Genomic DNA, 7,868 nt, shown 5'->3' with positions numbered 1-7,868 from the left:
GGGAATCCAGTCCATAGAGGAGAACGGGGTCATGAGGTGTGTGAGCTACAACTCCTTTCAGGCACTGCAGCAGCACTTCCGAATTAAAATATTTCATTTTTGGCTAAAACCTGATTTTGGGGTGTTTTTCAAAAAAAAAAAAAAGAAAAAAAAAAAAGAAAAAAGAAAAAGGGCATTTTTTCCATGAAAAGGAGGGAATTCTGCCAAAAAAAGAAAATAGTGACACCCCATTTTCCAGCAAACCAGTTTGATGGAAAACTTTCGACCAGCCCTAACAGGAAGGGCCGGAATGAACAATTTGGTTGCGGGGCTGTCAGAAGGTAGAGCACAGGGAGTTGTTGTAAAGGGGCATGTTCAGATAGTTTCCGAGCTGGGATCGATCTCTTTGAATTCGATCTGTTGTATCTTCAGCAGAAAGTGCCAATGTTCTGCTTTATCTCCCTATTGGCAGACTGCTTCCTGGGTTGGTGTGTTGGAAGGGGTCCAGGCTCTGGGCTGGGGGTGTGGGCTCGGGGGTGTGGCTGGGGATGAGGGGGTTGGGGTGCAGGAGGGGACTCAGGGCTGGTGCAGGGGGTTGGGTGTGGGCTCTGGGAGGGGGCTCAGGTGATCCATGACTGAGGTAATAGACCCATGGGGATTATTACTACGTAGCATAATTTAGAGCAGCCCTGAAGCTGCTCTAATGTGCGAGGAGGTGGAACCAGCCCCTGGCAGTCAGGGATTGGGGACGTGTAAAGCCCTGAAGCCATTGCACCTTCACCTCAGGTCTTTGGTCAGAGCCATTGCGCTTTACCAAGCTACCTAGTTAATCCTCCTAAACCCTTCAGCCAGGGAGGGAAGCATGAGCTCCATTTTACAGATGGGACGGCCGTCACTAAGGGTACATCTAAACAGCAATTAAACACCCGTGGCTGGCCTGGGTCAGGGGGCTCAGGATGCCGGGCTGTAAAATTGCTGTGTAGATGTTCAGGCTCAGGCTGGAGCTTGAGCTCTCTGACCCCACGATGCGGGAGAGTTCTAGGGTGACCCGACAGCAAATATGAAAAATCAGGACAGGGGGTGGGAGGTAATAGGAGCCTATATAAGAAAAAGACCCAAAAATCAGGACTGTCCCTATAAAATTGGGACATCTGGTCACCCTCGCAGAGTTCCCAGAGCCCAGGCTGTATCCCGAGGCCTAACATCTACACTGAAATTTATAGCCCCATGACTCTGAGTTAGCTGGCCTGGGCCATCTGTGGCTGTGCAACAGGTATTTAATTTCAGGATAGATGTACCCTGAGATGCTAGGGCTAGACTCTAGGCACAGCCCTGAGGCCCAATTCCCTCTCTCCTTGGGTTGGTGGGGGTATTGTTTGCTCCTGGCATATACTGGCAGCGTAGAACACCCCCATGCACCAGTTCAGCTGTGCTGATTAAGGGGGGGAGGGGGCAGGCAAGGGCAGAAGCAAAGCTCCACCCTTTGCTACTCACCTCTTCTCTAAGCAGGTGAATGGGGGAAACATAATCATAGAATATCAGGGTTGGAAGGGACCTCAGGAGATCATCTAGTCCAACCCACTGCTCAAAGCAGGACCAATCCCCGGATTTTTACCCTAGTTCCCTAAGTGGCCCCCTCAAGGATTGAACTCACAACCCTGGGTTTAGCAGGCCAATGCTCAAACCACTGAGCTATCCCTCCCCCCATGCTGCCCCTGCTTCTTCCTGTGTGCCTGAATGCAAGGTTTCTGGATCAGCGCAGGGTATATGTCCATGCCTTGCACCCAGGGCTGGCATTGCCATGCCATAGTGGGGCTGCGGCAGTGGAGCTGTGCCGTTAGATATTTGAATCACATTTCCTTCTGGCTCTTTTTTTTGGTCAGACTAGGAGATGTTAAAAGTCCCCCGGTCCTTCCACCAAAGGGCGACCTTTGTGCCTCAGCCAGCCCCGCCTCTCTCAGTTACACGCATTCCCGTGTGCAGTGGTTTGAGGGCAGCATCTCTGTGTGCTACCAGAACCTGGCTCATTACTCTGAAGCCTGGGATACCCTGAAAGAAACAAGGCAATCTATAAAGGGCAAGCCTGCTCTGGTCAGTGCTGTCCCCACAGGAGGAAACCCAACCCCTTCCCAAACCCCAGCTCAGAGGAAAAGGAAGCCCAGTCGTACAGCATGTGTACCTCACTGTGAGGGTAACAGAGGCAGGCGCATTGCAAACTCACTTGAGAGCTGCACTAGGATAGCTTGAGGACTGAATTTAGACCGAGTCAATGAAAGTGGGGCTAAAAGCCTCATGTGGGGGAATTCCTGGGCAGGGAAACCTAGAGCTGATTGAGGGGAATTCGGCACTGGTGAGGCCACATCTGGAGTATTGCGTCCAATTTTGGGCCCCCACTACAGAAAGGATGTGGACAAATTGGAGAAAGTCCAGCAGAGGGCAACAAAAATGATTAGGGGGCTGGGGCACATGACTTATGAGGAGAGGCCGAGGGAACTGGGCTTGTTTAGTCTGCAGAAGAGAAGAGTGAAGGGGGATTTGATAGCTGCTTTCAACTACCTGAAGGGGCGTCCAAAGAGGATGGCACTTGGCTGTTCTCAGTGGTGGCAGATGACAGAACAAGGAGCAATGGTCTCAAGACAGGGCCGCCCAGAGGGGGGGGCAAGTGGGGCAATTTACCCCAGGCCCCGGGCCCAGCAGGGGCCCCCACAAGAGTTTTTCGGGGCCCCTGGAGCGGGGTCCTTCACTTGCTCCGGGGGCCCTGGAAAACTCTTGCGGGGCCCGGGCCCCCGGAGCTTCTTCGCTCCTGGTCTTTGCTGGCAGGGGCGGGGGGGTCCTTCCGTTTCGGGACCCGCCGCCAAAGTGCCCCGAAGACCCGCGGTGGGGGCTGCACTTCGGCGGCGGGTCCTGCTTTGGCGGTAATTCGGCGGAGGGGGATCCCCGCCGTGGGTCTTTGGGGCACTTTGGCAGAGGGTCCCGGAACGGAAGGACCCCCCGCCGCTGACTTACCGCCGAAGCGGCCCCCCCTCCCCCCGCCAAAGACCCCGGGCCCCCGGAATCCTCTGGGTGGCCCTGTCTGGGCGGCCCTGCCTCTGGGCAGTGGGGAGGTCTAGGCTGGATGTTAGGAAACACTATTTCACTCAGAGAGTAGTGAAGCACTGGAATGGGTTACCTAGGGAGGTGGTGGAATCTCCATCCTTAGAGGTTTTTAAGGTCAGGCTTGACAAAGCCCTGGCTGGGATGATTTAGTTGGGGTTGGTCCTGCTTTGAGCAGGGGGTTGGACTAGACGACCTCCCGAGGTCTCTTCCAACCCAAATATTCTATGATTCTAATTCCTATATCAGCTCCTTCCTGGTGTGGAGACATGTCCGGAGCATGCTCGGAAGGAAGCGGGTGTGACTGGAGTGTCGCTGTGCTCTGACGATCACTGTCTGGCATTTGGGCCCCTGGGGGGCACAGTCAGCTTGGCTTAGCTTTGGAGTGGCTGGGGGGAGGGACAGCCTTAGACCTGAGGAGCTGCAGCGGTTCCGTTATGGCTCACCTCCCTCCCCTGCGGTCAGTTCTCAGTGGGTGCAGTGGCCTGGGAAGTGTAACGGCATCGCTTCTCTAGTGCGTAGCGTGATCTAGAGGCTGGGTTCTCTGTGCATCACAGAGCCTTCACACCGACATCAAAGACAGCTCAAAACTACCACCCCCAGGAAAGGCAACGTTAGTAAAGAGCGATAAAAGGAGCAGGCAGGCAGGTGTACATTTTCTCTGCGTCCCTGGTGTGCCCCCCGCCCCCACCCTGCAGGGAGTTGCTTAGTAACAGACAGCTCCATTGTGTCACCAATGCCATTTGATTTTCCAATGTAACTTTTTATAAAAGTGCGCTCCAAGCAAATATCTTGCCACTTGCTGCCTTTGTGCTATTGTACATCAGTGCCAGCCTCTTTAGCTGGTCCTTGATGGAGGAGAGTGATGGCAGAATCTTATTGCTAAGAGGTAGGAGAGCTGAGGTGGCCTAGTGGTTAGGGCATGCACCTAGGAGTTGGTATACCAGGGTTCAGTTTTGTGCTCTGCCACAGACTTCCCGTGGGACCTTGGATAAGTCACTTAGCCTCTCTGTGCCTCCACTTCCCATCTGTAAAGTGGGGATAATAGCACTGCCCGGACTCCCAGGGGAGTGGCGAGGATCAGTAATTACAGGTGACGAGGTGCTGAGATACCATGGTAAAGGGGGCTAGAGAAGTACAAATAATATAGACAGAAATGAGGGTCTGACGTCCCCACACTCAAGCCAAGAGGAAGCCAGTCAGTCTTCAGCTCCACTGAATTATTGTGTCTGTTTCAAGGAGGGTGTCAGGCTTACGAGTTTCTCCTTATCTTTACACTCAGGCCCCTTTACATCACCAGTGACAGACTGATGCCAGATTCAAAGCGCCAAACCTTTCCTTGTTTCATTCCAATGCTGTTGCTTCTTTCTTGGTTCTGCTGGCACCCGAGGAGGGCGAAAACCCTCGATCTTTAACAGGATTGATAAAGACCGGAACAGGGTGACATCAACAGCTTGAGGCACCTTTCTAGAGAGTCTGTAGCCTGCTGCTGGAGGAATTGGCGTGTGATTATTATTGGGATGAGTGTAAGGGCAGTGAAATGTAACTACCTTGAGTAACAAGGGCAAAAGAGCTGAATGAAATCGGCCTGGGTGAGGGGACATCCTCTCCAAAACCGCAATCCTGTATGGCTGGGAAGTGGAGCGTCTCAGGAGGGTCTGACTGCAAGAGGCCAGGACTCCGTCCACACATTGCTCTTTCTTCCCGCCTAGGAGAGCTAGCTGCTTGAAGGTCATGTGGCCTGGCAGTGGTGTAGAGCTGAACTGGGTTGCTCTGCAGAGAGGCCTCATCCAGACCTGTGTAACCCCTCTGCCAGGCTGAAACGATGGCAGCAAGGGCCAGGTTCAATACCTAGGGGTCCCTTCCCCACAACGTAATGCAAACCAGCTCGAGCCCCCACCCAGTGACCTGGGAAAATCTTACACACACCCCTGGGCGCCTCAAGGAGGCAATACTTCCCCTCTCGCAAGCACAGACTCTTGGTGTAGCAGAAAAGGTTTAATTACATAAGATAAACAACAACAAGCATTAAATTTGGAAAATACCTTAACTAGAGATCATGGGTCAAACCGTGAGCAAAGACCCACCCCAGCAAATTGGGGCGTGTCCTTCTCTCGGGGCCCTTGAGTCCAGCAACCCCCCCCAAATCACCCACAGTCCCAACAGTCCCACAATCCAAAAGTCTCTGTCCCGGGTCAGTGCAGCCCCAGAGTTCAAGAGTCTCTTTGCAGAGGTCCCCCTCCCCAGCCTGGGTAGAAAGGGGCACCTTACGTGGTTCGGGGCCAACTGCCCTGCCTTTTCGTGGGGTTCTGCTTCCACCAGCCGTCCCCGCAACCGCTCAGCTCCGCTGGCTCTGTGGGCTGCTCTGCTCTGCCAGCTGCTCTGGTCCACCAGCTGTCCTGTGATCTGCTCCGGCTGTCCTCGCGAGCTGCTTGGCTCCACTCACCCAGGGCTGCACAAACTGCTCCACTCTGCTCTGCCAGCTGCTCTGCTCCACGGTATTGCTTCAGGCTCCCCCACTCATAAGCACAGTACTCAGTGCTCTCAGCTCAGCAAGTCCAGCTCTTCAGTGATTTCAGCTCTTAGTAGGGGAGCCCCAGTGAGTTCAGCTCAGTAACCTGTATCTAGATTCTTATGGGAATCAAACATTAACTCTGACATTCCACAGTGGAGAGAGGCACAGGTGGAACTGGTGCATCTGGCTCACACAAGAAGCCTGCACCACTCAGTACAGATATCTGTCCCCAGCCTCTCTCTTTTCAATGGGTTTTGGAACCCATGTGCCCCATCTAGCAAGCGCTATCCAGCTGACAATGAAACCCCCCATCACAAGACAATTTTGTAGTTCCCCATTTACCCAATCAGGGTGACAACATTTCATTCCTCCTGCCCCAATAACAACGAAATTGGGGCTCCCACAGCTGTGAAAATAACCATCCCATGCTGCTTTGCGGTATGCTAAGTGGGGTGGGAGTGCCCATGCAAATAACCGAAATACCAATGCAACACTTTCCGCACTCCCCATAATTTACCACCAGATGTCAGGGTGGGGCTCATCCTGACTCTGCTTACACCTGCAAAGCACATTCTTTGGAGAGGTGACACGGACTGCTGGCTGTGGTGATGGAGGGACTCGGGGTGGGCTGGGGGCAGCAGTGGCAGTGGAGAGGACTCCAGATGGCTAGGATGGGGCAGAGGTGAGCTGATACGACTTTACAGGGCCTCAGCTGGAGCTGGCTGGGAATCTGACCCAAGGACTCTTGCTGGAAAACGCTGACTTGTCAAAATAGAATTTCCCCCAGGATTTGTCAAAACCCTGTGCTGGGAAAGGTTCTCGGCTCCCGGAGGTCTGCAGTCTAGGATAGCCAGTAGCGTGATGGTCGGGGCATTTCTCGCCCAGCACTAGCTTTCACCCTCTCAGAGCTGGGGTAAACTGGACCTCAAGCTGGGCTTGTGGCTACACCTTTGGGTGGGGCCTGGCTGGGCTGCAGCACCAGAGGGAGCCAGTACCTGCAAGGGGCATCATCCCTGAAAGAGCTGGGCTACCCCGAATGGACTCAGGGAGTGGGGTGCCAGGTGGGAGCTCCAGGAGGCAGATGGCTAATACTGAATATTGGTAGGCTGAGAGGCGGGGAGATGACTAAACTCCCTGCACATCCATGAGGATTTCTCAGTTTTCTCTGAGTACGTAATAGTCTTGTTCTTTCCTTTCAAGGCAGTTCAACATAGTCAAGAGCTTGTGTGCTGGGAAGACCCACCTGATCAGGGTCACCAGAGACGGCTTTATTTCATTTCCTAGAGCAGAAATTCCAGTGGGCTTCTGGCGTGGGGGCTCGAACCTGTATTAAAGTAGCTCCCTAGCTAGTTTGTGCTAAGGCCTTGGTGCTGTCTGCACCACCTGGCAGACCGGTTCTGTAGGCAGAGGAGTTCTATGCAGCAGCTAAACCAGAAAAACAGCTGTTATGGTGCACTGGCGGCTTGCATGGAAAACTCTGCCCAGTTTTAGAGTTTCAGGCCAGGAATACTTGTGTTACTATCCTGTTCTGTCACAGAAGCTTTGTCACCTCCTGTTAGGGGAATCAACAGCTGTCCCAGCAGTAAAAAAGTAATTACACCGGGCCCTGAGTACTTTGACAAACAAATGTCAAGGAGAAACAAATCAGCTGAAGGGACAGAGCAGTGATGCCGAAGGTGAGGTTAGGAGAATATAGTGTGGCCTGGGGTCAAGGGACAGGAGGCGTTCGGTAGGGAGGAGTATCACAAAATGTACTTTATCCTGATGGCTTGCCCATCCGTAGGGTTTTCAGCATCAAATGTTGGGGTGGCTGAATTGCATTGCACATAACTCAGGGGGTGGATTGAGCCCCTGTGGCGCAAGCTGGCATGGGTGAGTAGCGGTTAGGGAATCCTTACGCAGTGTAGGCATGGTGGGTGTAATCCTCGCCTTGCTGAAGTCAGTGGGAGTCGTGTCATTAGTGCCAGGGTTTCACCTCTGACAATCCTCAGTCACCACAACGTCCTCTTGCAGCACCCTTGCAAGGGGTTATAAATTAGAGCAGCAATGAGGCTGCTCTGGAATATATCAGCAGCTGAGCCAGCCCCCAGTAGCCTCAGGGAGGTACAGCTACTTTCTCCTGCCTTTCTGCCACTTAGATCTTGGAGTGAATGCAACCAAGCTGGTCCTGAGGATCAGGCTCCTTGAGGTGAAGAAAAATCTGTCTTCTGTTACCAAATCCTGGAGAGAGAGGTTTTTCCCATTGCCCTGAACATTGTTATCACTTACATCTGTGCAAAGT

This window comes from Mauremys mutica, chromosome 2 (assembly GCF_020497125.1).
Source record: "Mauremys mutica isolate MM-2020 ecotype Southern chromosome 2, ASM2049712v1, whole genome shotgun sequence".
Lineage (NCBI taxonomy): Eukaryota > Metazoa > Chordata > Testudines > Geoemydidae > Mauremys > Mauremys mutica.
Note: the sequence above shows the minus strand (reverse complement) of the source record.